The following is a 17,893-nucleotide window of genomic DNA, read 5'->3' as shown; positions in this document are numbered from 1 at the left end:
TTGTTCCTAGATCAACTTCTTGGATAATGAGCTGATGTTGACAAGAAGCGATCCATCAAAGGAGGGCCTTAATGAATCCCACATCAGTGACATGGAACGGAGCTAATGATTTTAATGGAGGTGAAAACAATCTGTGACATATGATTCAGGGTGGCGGTCATGAAATGGATGAAGGATAATGTATGGCAGTGGGTGGGACCTGGTTGACTCTTTCTGAACGACTTCTCTTGAACATATGGCGACACTGATGCGATGGATTGGTAGCATTACCCAAAGTATGGATGGTGTGGCAAAGACCATGGTGATGTGACCGGTGAATGAAACAACCCAACCCGATGTGGTACGGAGGAAAAGTGTCATGTTCAAGAGCGACCTGCTACCATCAAAGACTTCTTGATTTTTCCCAATTTTTCCCCAGTCATTGCTGACCAGTACCTCTTTATTTTTGTCAAGCTTGAGGATAACATATGCTTGTTCTATAACCTGCCCTTCGGGCAAGCCCATCGCTATGTTTTAACGAGCCTAGCGATAGGGAAACTCGTTCTTGTCTAAAGACAAGTTTGTCGCTATTTAGTGATTTTAACGAGTCTAACGACAAGGAAAACTCGGCCCTTTTCATTTTTAGAGACTCTGAAAAGGTACATAAAGTTAACTCCAAAATTCCTTTTTCGTCATCTAATCCCTTAAGTGTGAAAAAGTATAAAACAATACAGAAGGGATGAGTTTTCGATAGTTTTAACGAGCCGAACAAAACAAGCGCTCGATCTTTTTGTGCAATAATCCCTCAGGTCCAAAAAGATTAAAATCTAGAGGAGGGATAGCTCTTCCGGTCGTTTAACGAGCTGGAAGGCCAACACTTGGCAATCTTTTCATATTTTACGAGTCAGTTGAAAAGAGCTTAAAGAAGACTCGTCTTTCGAGGAACGAGTGATGAACAGGGATAGCAGCTGATTCCAGGTACAGGTTGGAATTTTCCAATCACGGCAGTGTCACAAGGATGGCTAGGTGAAATCACTCTTCGCAGTTGTTCCTCAAAATGGGTAAACAATCAAATGGAGGTAAACGATCGGCCAAATGAACGGTGGAGGTGACGGTGCACAAACACGACCAAGGCTTTTATGGTTGATTAGGTTACATACTCAATGGTTATTTACTGGGATGGGTTCATTTTTTAACGAGCTTGAATGCGCCAAAACACTGCTCAATCTTATGTTTATTTTTTAACGAGCATAAATTCCGCGGTAAAACTGCTCGATATACCAGTCATATGATAAGAGTGTCTCATTGGAGATCGCTATTTTTTATGGAGCTTCATCTCACCACGCTTTGCTCCGCATCCTTTCTTTATGCAAGCTCGGAAACGACTAATCCTACGAGTTTAAAGGGTTAGAGGTCCTAAAAATTTAAAAAAATAAATAGCCGCCCCTTGTCTACACTCCAAAAGGTTTGCATGCCCCCAGGCATAAGACAGAGTTTCAAGGTTACCTCTACTTCTCTTCCGTCAAAACATTTGTTTTAACGAGAGAGGCTTACCTCTTTCAGGTTACCCAAAGATTGTTTCGTTCGCGGCTACGAATAAAACACTTCTTCGGCGATGTCTACCAACGGTGAGCGACGACGACCGCTGACTCACATAACTTTGACAAAAGAATCTTATTCTAGAACAACCCTCTTTCCTAGACGGACGGGGTACGGACTAGTCATATTCTCCCGCGGAAACCTACCTTATACCCAAAGTTCTCTGCCGAAGCATACCAGGACGCATGCTCCCTGGGTTCCAGTCATATCCTCCCGGATTACTCGCGCTCATCAGGAGGACGGACCGTGGGTTGAGACACTTCTTTCGTGAATAGACCATTTAGGGATGGTATATGACTATTTACGATGTGTGATCCGGGAAACGAAAGTTGGTCCACGAGCTTGACCATTCTTCCTCCATGCGGAAAACACATTACTCTAAAGAGTGAGGAGACTATTGCTCCCATGCAATATATATAGTCTCGTCCAAGGAGTAGGTTATAATCCAAGGGTCCTTGAATGACCATCACGTTCATTTGAACGGTCTTCCCTTTCAATGTTATTGGCACATTAGGGAGGATCCCTAAAGGGCGATTGGTTCCCTTATCAAAGCCTGATAGATTTCTCATTTCAGGCAAAAGCGCAGGCGAACCAAGCGCTTTCCAAGCAATAGAGGAAAGGATACTCACAGATGCCCCTTCATCAATAACTGTACCAGCCATTACCATTCTGTATATTTGGACAATAATTCTGAATGGTATGCTAGCTGGCAAGCGGGGTCTGCCTAGTTGGTTCCAGTCAAAGGACACAACCAGGTTGCTTGGTGGTGGGACCGAGTAAACGGCCGGATAGCGCTCTGATGAACTTCCTTCCTGCGATAAAGGAATGGTGGCATTGCCCCCTTGATCATCAGAGTCAGTGCTGATGAAGAGAATTTGGACGGTGTCGTCTTTATTCTCCTCTGTGATGGTGTCATTCGAAGATAGAGCCTCTGAAGGCAAAACCGGGTCAACTGCCGTTTCAACCTTTAGACTTTCGTCAGGTATGGATTCAGACGGTTCATCTTCAATGACAGGTGCTTCGGCTGACCACCTGGGCGGGTCAACCGGATTCTCAACTAGCGAGGGACTTGGCAAGAGTTTTTGATATCCAGGAGGAAGATTCGCTCGTAATATCGAGCGATCTTCCAGAACTCTTTTCGCCTCATCTAAGAAGGGACAGCGGTGGATGGCGTGATCGCCTTCACACAGTCTGCAGGGAAATTTAGCTTTCCCGCTCTGTCCTGGAGCTTCACTCCCACTAGTTGACGGTGAACAATCGACATGGATATCAGAGGTCGATGCTACCGAATTGTGCAAACGGGGGGACCAGTCTCTTAGTATCCGGGGGATACATGGACAATCTCTATGGAAGTGGTCTCCCCTGCATATGACGCATGGCGATTTAGGCCTTACGAGTGATGTGTGTGGATTTTTGTTAGATGACGCTTGTCTGCCCCCAGTCGCCTTAGGCTCCTTCTGCTTCTTTTCTTTCTTCTTCTTCTCCTTCTTCTCCTTAGGAACCCGGTTCTTTGAACGACCAGTTCCATCAAGCGAAGAGGAAGGAGGAGAGGAAGATGAAGTGGAAGGCTGGTGGGCAACTCTTGTCTGATCTAACTGTTGACTCGACTGTTCAGGAATGGTGGTATTCTGAACGACATTGGTTGAAAAGAGCCATACTGGTAGGCCAATTGTCAGTCCTGGAAGCGACAATGTGGCCATGTGGGGTGCACCAACATCTCCCCAAGAGGAGAAAGGACTAGGAGTTCCATCAAGGGGAACTCCTTGTTTGGTGTGCTCCATCTTTTCAACCTAAATATCAACATGGGAATAAGGGTGATTGTTCTGTTTAAAATAAATTGTTAACGACGCTTTAGACACAACTTGCTTTTTTAGTTTTAAAGAGTCGAGAAAAAGCTAAAGATGACTCTAGTCTCCTTCGATGTTTTAACGAGCCCGAAGTGACAAATGCTCGGATGGACTTTTTCTGTTATAGAGTCTGAAAAAGGCCAAAAGAAACTGCTCTGGAGATCTAGGCAGAGGGTGTGCCAAACCTTTCGCAAAACCACAGAATACTTTTTACGGTACGGGTGGTCGATCTTCGTGAATGCTGTGTTCACTGCATTGCGATCAGTAGGGCGGCCGACACGGCTTCCTAAGGATAAAGGATATATGCCTATAGGGGTCTCCCAATATATACACGACGGTACGTGGGAGCACAAGTCCGTATTAGTGCAATCGTCCCTCAGGAGGAATCACCCACCTTCTTAGAGATCAACAGTCACTACGTTTAACGACGCCGGAACACGTCTCTACCTAGACCTCTATGTTGTGCGTTATGTTGCAAAGCGTTGTTAGGTTCATTCAATATATTTTAAGTTGATCTTTTTAAAGTTTGTCTTTCAGGATCACCACGAGATGTATTGGTACAAATTCCTAAATGCAGTCTAAGATGATAAGCAAGCTTTATAATCTTTCAACTTTGAAAATCCTAGCTACTAAGGGAAAAGAGAGCGACTATCTTTTCTCAAAGAGCAATCAGCACACTCTAATGCACTCTTCCTAAATCACACATGCAAACTTATCAAAATGCAAATGCACAATGCAGGTGTTTGTTTTCACTTTCTTAGTATAAATGCCTACAAAGAAAGCTTTTTGTACAACTTCGAATTTGCTTTTAAATGACTGAAAATAAACAAGTTTACTTTTTTCAAAATCAGCAAGGGTAGAAGAGATTACAAACACTTTGCGATTTTTCGAAAGGAATACTCGTTTCGACACTTAAAAGTGACAAATTCAAACCAATAAGCAAAAGCAAATGATAATCAAACTGAAAACAGCCAATGAACTCTCTCCTAAGATCACAACCAATCAATCAATCAGATTTGAATCAAGGCTACAGGATGACTATTTCGCTCATGCAAAGGAAAACTGTAAATGACGCCACAAACACATAAAAACACTTACAGTCTTTTTGTACAAAAATGAGGCGGAATTCAAGCAAAGAAAAGGGGTTTCAGAGGTGGTACCTATGCTGGTTAAAGGCCGCAAAAACAAAGATCAAAACAGGGCAAAAGATAGCAAGGAACCCCAGCTGCACATACTTGCCAATCTTTAACATTGTTTGGGACAGATGGTCTGTGTTTTATCTCAGCTGTAAAACAATGATGGGGCTCAAAAGGCAGCTTGCAGGTACTTGCAAAGGTGGCTAAACTATGAGCATGTAGATTGTGGGTCCTAGAAATCTTGGTGATTTGGAATTCAAAGAAGGAGTTTAGTACATCAGCAACAGCAGACCTATAAGACCTCAATCTTTTATCATTGGTGACAAAATTTCCCTTTACTTGTTGGATAACTAGGTCTGCATCTCCTAGGATTGACACTTTTATCACTTGTAGGGACTTTACTAACTTGAGACCTAGTAAGAGAGCTTCATATTCAGCCATGTTATTAGTACATCTGAAATTCAATCTATAGGCTCTGCCTTCTGCATGGCTGTTTTCTTTATTATGTACCCAAACTCCAGCTCCTGCTCCTAATTTGTTAACTGAACCATCAAATTCAAGGAACCATAGAATATCCTGGTGGAAAGGAGATTTGATGATATGTTCATGGGCTGGTAATGTGAGTAGCAATTGTGGTTTTTTCTCTAGCTTGTCTTCTAGGACAGTCTCGTCATTTGATTGGATGTTCTGGACAACTAGGGCAACAACTACATCTAGTGTTTGATTGGCTATTGTTTCATGGGTGATAATACTTTTATTTGCATCTTCCTCTTGTATGAATATCTTGGTTTCAACCTCACTTTTTTGGGGAGTTGTGGTGTCATTGAAAAGAATGTATGAGTCTATGTCTGAATGGATAGCATATATGGGAAAGTTTTGAGGCTTTTCTTCACTGCTGACCATGTATTTCATAAGTGTCTCTCTGTACAGTCTTTTTGGTTGCCCAAAAACAGAGATGGTGGCATATGACATGTCTAATTGTAGGGAACCTTGGAGTTTGGCCCCCCATGATCTTGATAACAACATCCCATACTTGGGTGGGATATCAGCAACCACCACATCCATTAGGATTGTCTTGTTTGGGTATTGAACTAGAGACACACATAAGTCCTTTATGAGACCTAGACACTTGACTTGGCTGGAGTCAAAGGAAAACAGATCCTTGTATGGTCTTGTTATGTCTAAATTCAATCTCTCCATGACTGCTTTTGGCATGAGATTGTGAGAGGCACCTGAGTCAAACATTGCATTATGTAATATTTTGTCATGAATATGTAGACTGACATAGAAAGGCAGTACCCCTGTGACTACTGTTTTTCCATCCACTTCTGGACCAAACAGGAGTTCTGGGGTGTCATCCATCACATTGACATCATCTTTGTTACTAGTGAGTTGAAGGGACCTTTTGATTTGTAGTTTATAGATGTCATGCTTGGCAAGTTCTAAGAGGGGAATTACTATCTTTAATTTGCCAATTTCTGTTTCTAGATCAAAAGATTTTTCAGATTGCGTCTTGGGGTTATAGGTGATAGTTCTTTCTTTGTTCATTACATCTTCTTCTTGATTTTTGTCTTGACTTTGGGACTTATCCTTTTTACTCATCTCTTGAGGAGAAAGAGTTGAATGAGGATGAGCAGGGGGAGTGACCATAGGCTGCTGTTTTAAGGACAGTGGTTCAGTGATCTCCTCAACAATCACTTCTTCTGTATGTGAAGTCATTTTGTCCTTAGGTTCTATGACTGTAACTCTTTCGGGCTGCTGATTATCCTTTTTCTTTTCAGGCTGGTTAACATTCACAGTTCTGCTCCTTAGCTTGTATTGTTTATGGACTTCATAAACAGCAGTGTCATAGCCTTGTTTAAAGTCAAAGGATTCACTTGATTTAGTTTGGAACAGTTTGATTCCATCATCCTCATGATCTTCTTGTGTTAAGAAAACTTGACTCTCACCGTCTAGACCCATTAAATTAATCTCAGGATCTTCATTGGGCTCAGTTGATGTGGAAGTCTCTGCATAATTTTCTTGGAAAGGGGGTCTTATGTCTTGGTCAGCACTGGCCTTGCCAATGTTTGGGTTTGGATTTCTCCTAAAATTTGGATTCCTAGGAGGATTGTTTTGTGGTGCTTCCCATGATGCTTTTCTCTCAACTGATTCTACCCTATCACCCAATCTCTTCATACCATTAAGTATTGCATCAAGTTTTTGATCAAGGGCTATAGGTTCTTCTTTGTATATGCTTCTCTTTTCTAACCTTGCCCTGTTTCTTTTGGCAATCAGGTTTGCTTCCACTGTGACAGCGGCCTTTTGAGCGTCTTCAAGGGTTTCAGGTTCTCTTTCCTTCAACTGATATGCCATGTCAGGATCAAATCCATCAGGGAATTTGTACAAGGCCAAATCAGGAGGAGGTCTTAGGTTTTGTGGTATTGCATTGTACACATTGTTGAATCTAGTACAATACTCTAGAACGGTCTCTTGAGGGCCTCTCTTGATTGTTTCATATTCACCAAGTATGTGCAGAGGATCTTTCTTCTTTTCCCATCTAGTAGTAAAGGCTTGATACAGTTCATCAGGAGTTGTAATGGAGTTTGCATTCAGGGATCTAAACCAAGTTCTTACATCCCCGGTTAGGCTTTGAACAAACATCCTCATTCTGACACTGTCATCATCTATTTCATAGGTCTCAAAATGGTCTTGCATCTTCTTCGCATGCTGGACAGTTGTCAGAGGGCCATTGGAGTCAAAATATGAGATTTTGCTTTGGTAGTCTTGAGGTAAAGTTGCAGCATTAACTGATATCTGCAAGGGTGCATATCTGTTAGCCATATATACAGGATTTAGAGGATTAACAGGGGCAGCTGGGATAATAGGAACAGCGGGTACGACAGGGGTGACAAGTGAGGGTGAACCTATAGTGTTGGTCAAGGGGATATGAGCAGTGGATGAGGATGTGAGAGGAGGAGTTTGAGATGTGGACGGTGAGTTAGGGGAACTAGGGGTAGACCGGAAAAGGACCTTGCATGGAGTAGGGATGAGGTTGGGATGATCTGACTCTGAAGTCAAATCAGCAGGTTGCTCCTGCCTTTGCTGCCTCCTTATGTTTCTAGGGATGGTATTTGGATTATCAACAATGATGGGTGGATTAGGGTCAGGATTTGCCCTAGTATGCCGTGGATTTTTCTTAGGAGCCAGCTTCTAACTTTTTTGGGATTTTATAGGAAGTTTTTATATCTGCAAGGACTGGATAAAGATTTTGAAATGGCTATAAATTTTTCAAAGCTAAGATGAAGATTCCCTAAATAAGCTCTTCCCTAAAGCTGCCACTGTGATTCAGAAACAGTTTTAAGGCCTCTTGACTGATTTTAGGCTTGATGGTAGCTATGGGAGATAAATAGTAATTAAAAAATCCTAAGAAGTCCCCAGCGGAGTCGCCAATTATGTTAACACCCAGGTTGTTCCCTATGACTCCCAAGGGAATACGGCCGGGGTAACCACTAACCAATCTTTGGATCACAGTTTCTAGCCAATCTGTAATCAGAGAGGGCTCTCTCTTTATGATTTGTCTCTGTTATGATGGTGTTTTAGGCTAGCTATTATGCTCAGGTTTGGTTTATGTTTTGGTTGAAGGATTTCCTTCAGGTCTTATGATATAGTGTTTAGAGAGTAAAATACCATTGGGCAATGGAGTCTGGAATTGTGAAATGATTTGATATGCAGGATTGGTGGTGTTCAAACTGCAGGGCCTATTGTGTATCTTAAACAAACAAAGTTAGCTTAAATGGTGATGTATGTCAACCAACAGAAAGTAATTAAGAATTTTCTATTAAGCTGGTGAGGTGAAAGTGAAAACGCTGCACAGGAGCAAAACTTGAATTCCTGTGACAAAGGCCACTGTGAAAGGTGTATTCTGAAAGTGCAGCAATTAAGAACTACACTTATCTAGATTACAGCTGAAGAAAACATTCATTAACAACACAGATTGAACCCAGGGTACTCAGTGAGCAAATCCTGAAAGTTATTCTTTTTCCTTGTTGCTTAGTATTGAAAATCAGATAACATATATGGATTTTAACAAAACAAGTAAATAACAGAGAGAGTTACAGAGACTTATTGTATGGTGAAATACACAGGAATCCAGCAGTTATCAACAGACATCAGAACGCATTCAACACCTCAGAAATCCGAGAAATTCCATCACTTTCTTTATTAACTTCTGAAAGGATTACAGCATAAGAGCTTCTTCAGGAGAAATCAACAACAACCCTTGCAAGCTCATGCGAAGGGGACTTTATAGGAATGTTTCTACAAAATATCTCAGGCATTGAGTCATCTGAGAGAGAAAATATCTTCATACATTCGTACAGAAAGTAGAAAAGAAGTTATTACAGCTTTGAATGCAGCATAAGTGCTCTTTAAGTTTGTTAGAGGATAATTTTGACCTTTGGAGGTCAGGGAGTCGGTTGAGCCGCTCTGCTTTAATGCTGGCGAACACGTCTTTATGTTTGCTGCGCTGTATTTTCTCGGGTTTGCCACCTGTGACTGTGATTTCTGCTGCGGTGACCGAATAGCCCTGCTGAGTTGGCTCAACCTTTATCTTTCCTCTGTATGCTTATCTATCAAAATTCTGCCTGTGTATGACTACTTATAAACTGGACAAAAATTAACATTTACAGGTCTGGCTTGATAATATTATCTGTGTCAAATTTTTCCAGACTTCCTGTGGGGGCAATTGGTGCTCTGGAGGTCTTCAGGTCGTTTCCCGCAGGTGGCGCAGTTTAGGACGTGAAATAGCATGCAGAGGAAACAATAGCAAATGAGCGAAAAGTATGAAAAAACGCGTTTTTTGGCTAAAATATGGACTTTTTGCAAATTGGCGCCTTTTCTGTGATGACGTCAGCATGACGTCATAGGGTGGGGTCAGCCTTGGATGACGTCATCGGATGAGGTGGCGGGCTGCCATTGGTCCACGGGGTAATGAGGTGGCAGGCACGTTGGCACAGATGCGGACAAGAGTGTGATGCGGTGGCAGGCACGGTGATGACGTGGGGATGGCGCTGGACCCGCAAACCGGGCGGTGAGTGACCTACCGGTTACGGTTTAGCCCTAATAGTTGCGGTTTCTCAGGGCGGTTATGATACGGCCCCGCACTTGTCAGAGGTTGCTCCGAGAGCCCTCAATGGGCGACGCGTGGCCGCGCCCTGACGTAACGCAACGTCACTTTCTCGGGCGCTAAACCTCTGTCGCGGGGACCGCTCCGATATCCATAGGGACCGTCGGATCTCTTGGATCTGATCCGACGGTGGACGGGATGATGACATGATAGGTGGATACGGCCACAAGCGGAGGGATAAATATATATTTTTTAATGTCTTTTCAATATATTCCGAAAAATTGAATATATGCGCAAACTTTGGTTAAGCAGCGGAAAATGGGTTTTTCGGGGTTTTTTGGTAATTTTAGAGGGGTTTCATGGATAAAGGGGTTTTGTAAGGTTTTCCGATGCGCAATAAGACAGCCCCAATACTTTGGATAAGAGAACGAAGTGGGTATTTAGGGGTTATTTTTGTAAATGAAGTGGGTATAGGCAAAACTAGGTCATTTGTGAGGCTCTTTTATCAAATGAAGCTTTCCAAGGGGCCAGATGAATTGAGAGGAGGGGAGGGGGTTAGGGTTAGGTTCATCAAAGTGACCAGATGCCATTTGATTCCTGACAGAGAGCTTATTGGCTATAATGCCAAAGGGAGGGATATTTATACAAATTTTGGGGTTTATACACCATGGTGTTAATACTAGTAGGGGAAAAGGTAATGTAGGGGATTTACATAGTAGTGTTAGAGTTAATATGGATGAAGGGGTAACTGGAGGGGAAACCACTAAGCTTATTTGAAACTTACTTAGTTTAGAGAGTAGATCAAAATGAAAAGATTTTTAGACAAGAAATGTGGCTTTTGAATGAACAAGAACCACCATGAAACCATGATCTTCTTCCATGAATCTCAGCTGATGAGGGGATGTTAGTAATGAAATGGAAGGGGGAGGAGGGAGGTTAGTCATGCTCCTTGCTGTAACTTGATGAAGATGAACACCCTGTCAATTGATTGACTTTACTCTGGTAAACACAGTTAACATATCTGCAATGGTAAAGATAACCTTTCTGCAACCCCAACTACTTACCCAGCTACTTACCTAGCATTTTTATTTCTTCTTGGAGGGTGCACTTGGACTTGCAAACCCTTACTTTCCTTTTCTTTTCTTTGGCTTTTTCTTTGTTTTTTCTATCTACTTCTACCCTTATCTCTTCCAAGGTCCCAGATTAAGCTGTTGGGAGCCTTTTCTTCTCTACCTGAACTACTTATCTGCCAAGATTAAACAGTTTGGACAGATTCCTTTCTCTATTCTACAACTGCAAATTTAAACCATGGAATGATCCAGATTAGACTGTTGAACCATCCATCAAAATTTTAAGTCCATACCAAGTTATAAGCACAGATCAGATTCTCTAGGAAATGTGTGATCTTTGAATCATCAAAGCAGAGCATATTTGGACCTTCCATAGCCAATCATGAAATATGAAACCTATTGGTATAGGTATCTAACAGTGGCTCCACATGGGGATGGTTTTTCTTTTGAAAGACCAAGAACAGCAGGTCAGATTGCCTTGCTCCTTGATTGTTCTTACCAATTCTGCAGTTTGCTGCTTTGAGGTGCCAAAATTGTGTGCTTCTCTTCTTGGTAGACCTCTGATTCTATTTACCTTTTGATGGCAGTCAATAAACTTGAAAAAACTGCATTTTTACAATCTAAACAGAAAATAATATATACATCTGCATATATACAAGGGAAAATCAGGTTGCACTCATGGGTGATATTCAAAATAGTGCTTCAGCATCCTGCCATTCACAGGACCTTCATCCAAATCAGTTTCATTGAGACTCTTAAGGAAGTAAGTGTTGTTTCCTTGTACTGCTTGGACAGCAAATGGTCCTCTCCAAAGGGAATCGAATTTTCCATGTTTTCCCTTCTCCTCTCTTCTTGCATCCCACTTGAGGACTTTATCACCAATGCTGAAGTCTTCTGCCTTAGTTCTTCTATCAAAGGCCTTCTTTAATTTCTCTTGTAATACTTGCACTCTGCTGAAAACTTGATCTCTGGTTTGCTGCAAACAAATTATCTGATTGATCCTTCTTTGCATATCATTTGGTTCTGCTTGGCTTTCTTGAAGAAGCTTCATAACAGGCACTCCTAGTGATGAGGGAAATTTGGCTTCTAGTCCATAAACCAACTCATATGGGCTGGTACCAATTGATCTTTTTGTTGTTAATCTGTCTACCCATAAGGCATTGACTAGTTTCTTGTGCCAGTTCTTTTTGTTGTCTTCCAGCACTTTCTTTATGATATTTACTAGGCTTTTATTTGATGACTCAGCAAGGCCATTTCCTTGAGGATAGTATGCAGTGGAATGGCCTAGAGTGATGTGAAATTTATGGCAGAAGTTGACCATTTTCTTGGATCTGAAAGCAGCAGCATTGTCTGTTATTACTTTGTCAGGACAGCCAAATCTAGCCAATATATTGTTCTCTAAGAACTGAATGATAGTGGAATCATTTGCTTGTCTGCATGGAACAGCTTCAATCCACTTGGTGAAGTAGTCTGTGGCTGTCAAGATCCATCTATGTTGGCCTGAAGATGAGGGATGAATTTCCCCAATGAAATCCAAACCCCATTGTTGAAAAGGTCTCTCTGTTGCAATAGGTCTTAAAGGAAGTGGCAACAACTGTCTCTTTCCCTCAAACACTTGACATTTATGACATGAGGTGATGAATTTCTTGACATCAGAGAACATGGTGGGCCAGTAATATCCAGCCCTTAGTATCTTGTCCACAGTGGACTTCCAGTACAAGTGTCCACCACAGTCTCCTGCATGAAACTCTTGCATGATATTGTTAGTTTCATTTTCCATTAAACAGTGCAGCAATATACCTTCATGGTTTTTCCAAAGCAAATTGCCATCCATCACACAAAATCTTGATGTTTTCATTTTTAAGAACCTACACTTAGTTTTGGACAGTCCTGGGGGAGCACACAGGTTTTGTAAGACATAACAGATATCAGAGTACCAAGGAGATTGTTCAAAGGCTACATTGATCTTTGGAGTCGCCAGCTCTGTTTCACTGTCCAGCTGATTGATATCTAGGGCTTGGAAATTTGCTTCTATCATTAACTTGGCCAGACCTTGCCCTTTTATTAGTTTAGTTGGTTTTATCTCAATATCAAATTCCAATATGTTGGCAATCCACTTTCCTCTTCTGCCCTCTAAGTTTTCTTGGGTGAGAATGTCTTTGACAATAGGACTTGGTACATAAGCTATAACATGTGAATAAAGGATGTAAATCCTAAAGTCCTTAATGGCCTTGACTAAAGCATAAGCCTGCTTTTCCATGATCTGATATTTTAGAGGTGCATCTCTAAGAGCTCTGCTAAAGAAGGCAATAGGCTTCTCATTTCCTTGGTCATCTTTCTGTAATAAAACAGCAGCAATAGTATGCTGGGAGGCAAAAGAGAAGATAATGAATTCCCTGTCAAATTGAGGATTGGTCAGGATTGGGGTCTGGGTAAGGGCCAGCTTTATACTTTCAAAGGCTTGATTTGCTTCAACAGTCCACTTCACTTTTGAATCCTTCTTCAGCATGTTATTTAATAATCTGATTAGCTCTGCTAGGTTTGGGATAAACCTTCTCAAGAAATTGATTTTTCCCAAGAATCCCTGCAATTCTTTTATATTTCTTGGGTGGGGCATTTGTAGGATAGCTTGTATCCTATCTGGATCAATTCTTATGCCATCTTTTGAGATGATGTGGCCTAAGAGCTTGCCTTCTTCTAAACCAAAGAGGGACTTTTTGGGATTCAACGAAATTCCGTACTTCCTACATGTTAGGAAGATCTGTCTCAAATGTTTCAAATGTTCTTGGTCAGATTTGGAAAAAGGTGTGAGGTCATCTAAATAAATGACAAGGAAATCATGAATCTCCTTCGCGAAAGCAATATCCATTGCTCTTTGAAATGTTGCCCCGGCATTCTTCAACCCAAAAGGCATTTTAACATACTTGAACGTTCCCCATGGGGTTGTAAATGCAGTTTTGTCTTGATCATCAGGGTGTACTAGGATTTGGTTGAAACCCGAGAATCCATCAAGTAATGAGATCCTTGAGGCCCCTACCACTCTTTGGAGAATATGATCCATCTTAGGTAAGGGGTAGTTGTCTTTGAGGGATACTTGGTTCAGATTCCTTAAGTCCACACACAGCCTAATTTCACCGGTCTTCTTTCTTGTAGGGACTAAGTTGGAGATCCATTCAGAGAATCTGATTGGTACTATGATGCCTGCCTTAAACATTTTCTGTACTTCTTGTTCCATTGTTGGGAGAAGCATAGGATTGGTTCTCCTCAATTTTTGTTTAAAGGGCTTTTGATCAGGCTTAAGAGGGATGGTATGCTGGATGACAGAGGTGTCATAGGACTTTAGGTCCTCATAACTCCATGCAAAGACATCCTGGAACTCTTTAAAGAGGTCAATGTATTTGGGCTTTTGATCAGGCGGCAAAGATGCAGACAATTTAATTATTTTGGGTTTGTCAATTGTACCTATGTTGCATTCTTCAATGGCTGCATTCAAGGGCTGCATTTTTGGTTTTCTGGGAATATCATTCGAGTCAAAGATGTCTTCTAGGGGAGTTAGGCCTGTTGGTAGGAAATTGTCTTTCAACTATATGATTTCAGTTTCAGCATTGGCTACTTGCTCACAATTGTTTGATTGAATTTGCTGAATGTTGTCTATGTTGAAAATAGTTGGATTTAGTATTTGCTTTGCTGTTCTGGGTGATATTGGGTGAGTAATCTGTTGGAACTGTATTTGTGATTGACTTGCTTTGTCAAGTATTTGTGATTGACTTGCTCTGTCATTGTCAATATTTAGTCCTGAAAATTCTTGCTGCAAAGTCAAAAAATTGTTTATTTGTATATCATCCTCAAATACTTGCCAATCTTTAACATTGTTTGGGACAGATGGTCTGTGTTTTATCTCAGCTGTAAAACAATGATGGGGCTCAAAAGGCAGCTTGCAGGTACTTGCAAAGGTGGCTAAACTATGAGCATGTAGATTGTGGGTCCTAGAAATCTTGGTGATTTGGAATTCAAAGAAGGAGTTTAGTACATCAGCAACAGCAGACCTATAAGACCTCAATCTTTTATCATTGGTGACAAAATTTCCCTTTACTTGTTGGATAACTAGGTCTGAATCTCCTAGGATTGACACTTTTATCGCTTGTAGGGACTTTACTAACTTGAGACCTAGTAAGAGAGCTTCATATTCAACCATGTTATTAGTACATCTGAAATTCAATCTATAGGCTCTGCCTTCTGCATGGCTGTTTTCTTTATTATGTACCCAAACTCCAGCTCCTGCTCCTAATTTGTTAACTGAACCATCAAATTCAAGGAACCATAGAATATCCTGGTGGAAAGGAGATTTGATGATATGTTCATGGGCTGGTAATGTGAGTAGCAATTGTGGTTTTTTCTCTAGCTTGTCTTCTAGGACAGTCTCGTCATTTGATTGGATGTTCTGGACAACTAGGGCAGCAGCTACATCTAGTGTTTGATTGGCTGTTGTTTCATGGGTGATAATACTTTTATTTGCATCTTCCTCTTGTATGAATATCTTGGTTTCAACCTCACTTTTTTGGGGAGTTGTGGTGTCATTGAAAAGAATGTATGAGTCTATGTCTGAATGGATAGCATATATGGGAAAGTTTTGAGGCTTTTCTTCACTGCTGACCATGTATTTCATAAGTGTCTCTCTGTACAGTCTTTTTGGTTGCCCAAAAACAGAGATGGTGGCATATGACATGTCTAATTGTAGGGAACCTTGGAGTTTGGCCCCCCATGATCTTGATAACAGCATCCCATACTTGGGTGGGATATCAGCAACCACCACATCCATTAGGATTGTCTTGTTTGGGTATTGAACTAGAGACACACATAAGTCCTTTATGAGACCTAGACACTTGACTTGGCTGGAGTCAAAGGAAAACAGATCCTTGTATGGTCTTGTTATGTCTAAATTCAATCTCTCCATGACTGCTTTTGGCATGAGATTGTGAGAGGCACCTGAGTCAAACATTGCATTATGTAATATTTTGTCATGAATATGTAGACTGACATAGAAAGGCAGTACCCCTGTGACTACTGTTTTTCCATCCACTTCTGGACCAAACAGGAGTTCTGGGGTGTCATCCATCACATTGACATCATCTTTGTTACTAGTGAGTTGAAGGGACCTTTTGATCTGTAATTTATAGATGTCATGCTTGGCAAGTTCTAAGAGGGGAATTGCTATCTTTAATTTGCCAATTTCTGTTTCTAGATCAAAAGATTTTTCAGATTGCGTCTTGGGGTTATAGGTGACAGTTCTTTCTTTGTTCATTACATCTTCTTCTTGATTTTTGTCTTGACTTTGGGACTTATCCTTTTTACTCATCTCTTGAGGAGAAAGAGTTGAATGAGGATGAGTAGGGGGAGTGACCATAGGCTGCTGTTTAAAGGACAGTGGTTCAGTGATCTCCTCAACAATCACTTCTTCTGTATGTGAAGTCATTTTGTCCTTAGGTTCTATGACTGTAACTCTTTCGGGCTGCTGATTATCCTTTTTATTTTTAGGCTGGTTAACATTCACAGTTCTGCTCCTTAGCTTGTATTGTTTATGGACTTCATAAACAGCAGTGTCATAGCCTTGTTTAAAGTCAAAGGATTCACCTGATTTAGTTTGGAACAGTTTGATTCCATCATCCTCATGATCTTCTTGTGTTAAGAAAACTTGACTCTCACCGTCTAGACCCATTAAATTAATCTCAGGATCTTCATTGGGCTCAGTTGATGTGGAAGTCTCTGCATAATTTTCTTGGAAAGGGGGTCTTATGTCTTGGTCAGCACTGGCCTTGCCAATGTTTGGGTTTGGATTTCTCCTAAAATTTGGATTCCTAGGAGGATTGTTTTGTGGTGCTTCCCATGATGCTTTTCTCTCAACTGATTCTACCCTATCACCCAATCTCTTCATACCATTAAGTATTGCATCAAGTTTTTGATCAAGGGCTGTAGGTTCTTCTTTGTATATGCTTCTCTTTTCTAACCTTGCCCTGTTTCTTTTGGCAATCAGGTTTGCTTCCACTGTGACAGTGGCCTTTTGAGCGTCTTCAAGGGTTTCAGGTTCTCTTTCCTTCAACTGATATGCCATGTCAGGATCAAATCCATCAGGGAATTTGTACAAGGCCAAATCAGGAGGAGGTCTTAGGTTTTGTGGTATTGCATTGTACACATTGTTGAATCCAGCACAATACTCCAGAACGGTCTCTTGAGGGCCTCTCTTGATTGTTTCATATTCACCAAGTATGTGCAGAGGATCTTTCTTCTTTTCCCATCTAGTAGTAAAGGCTTGATACAGTTCATCAGGAGTTGTAATGGAGTTTGCATTCAGGGATCTAAACCAAGTTCTTACAACCCCGGTTAGGCTTTGAACAAACATCCTCATTCTGACACTGTCATCATCTATTTCATAGGTCTCAAAATGGTCTTGCATCTTCTTCGCATGTTGGACAGCTGTCAGAGGGCCATTGGAGTCAAAATATGAGATTTTGCTTTGGTAGTCTTGAGGTAAAGCTGCAGCATTAGCTGGTATCTGCAAGGGTGCATATTTGTTAGCCATATTTACAGGATTTAGAGGATTAACAGGGGCAGCTGGGATAATAGGAACAGCGGGTATGACAGGGGTGACAAGTGAGGGTGAACCTAGAGTGTTGGTCAAGGGGATATGAGCAGTGGATGAGGATGTGAGAGGAGGAGTTTGAGATGTGGACGGTGAGCTAGGGGAACTAGGGGTAGACCGGAAAAGGACCTTGCATGGAGTAGGGATGAGGCTGGGATGATCTGACTCTGAAGTCAAATCAGCAGGTTGCTCCTGCCTTTGCTGCCTCCTTATGTTTCTAGGGATGGTATTTGGATTATCAACAATGATGGGTGGATTAGGGTCAGGATTTGCCCTAGTATGCCGTGGATTTTTCTTAGGAGCCAGCTTCTAACTTTTTTGGGATTTTATAGGAAGTTTTTATATTTGCAAGGACTGGATAAAGATTTTGAAATGGCTATAAATTTTTCAAAGCTAAGATGAAGATTCCCTAAATAAGCTCTTCCCTAAAGCTGCCACTGTGATTCAGAAACAGTTTTAAGGCCTCTTGACTGATTTTAGGCTTGATGGTAGCTATGGGAGATAAATAGTAATTAAAA

Source organism: Pinus tabuliformis, chromosome 1_2 (assembly GCF_031772625.1).
Source record: "Pinus tabuliformis cultivar Carrire ecotype Pingquan chromosome 1_2, CPIR1, whole genome shotgun sequence".
Taxonomy (NCBI): domain Eukaryota; kingdom Viridiplantae; phylum Streptophyta; class Pinopsida; order Pinales; family Pinaceae; genus Pinus; species Pinus tabuliformis.
Note: the sequence above shows the minus strand (reverse complement) of the source record.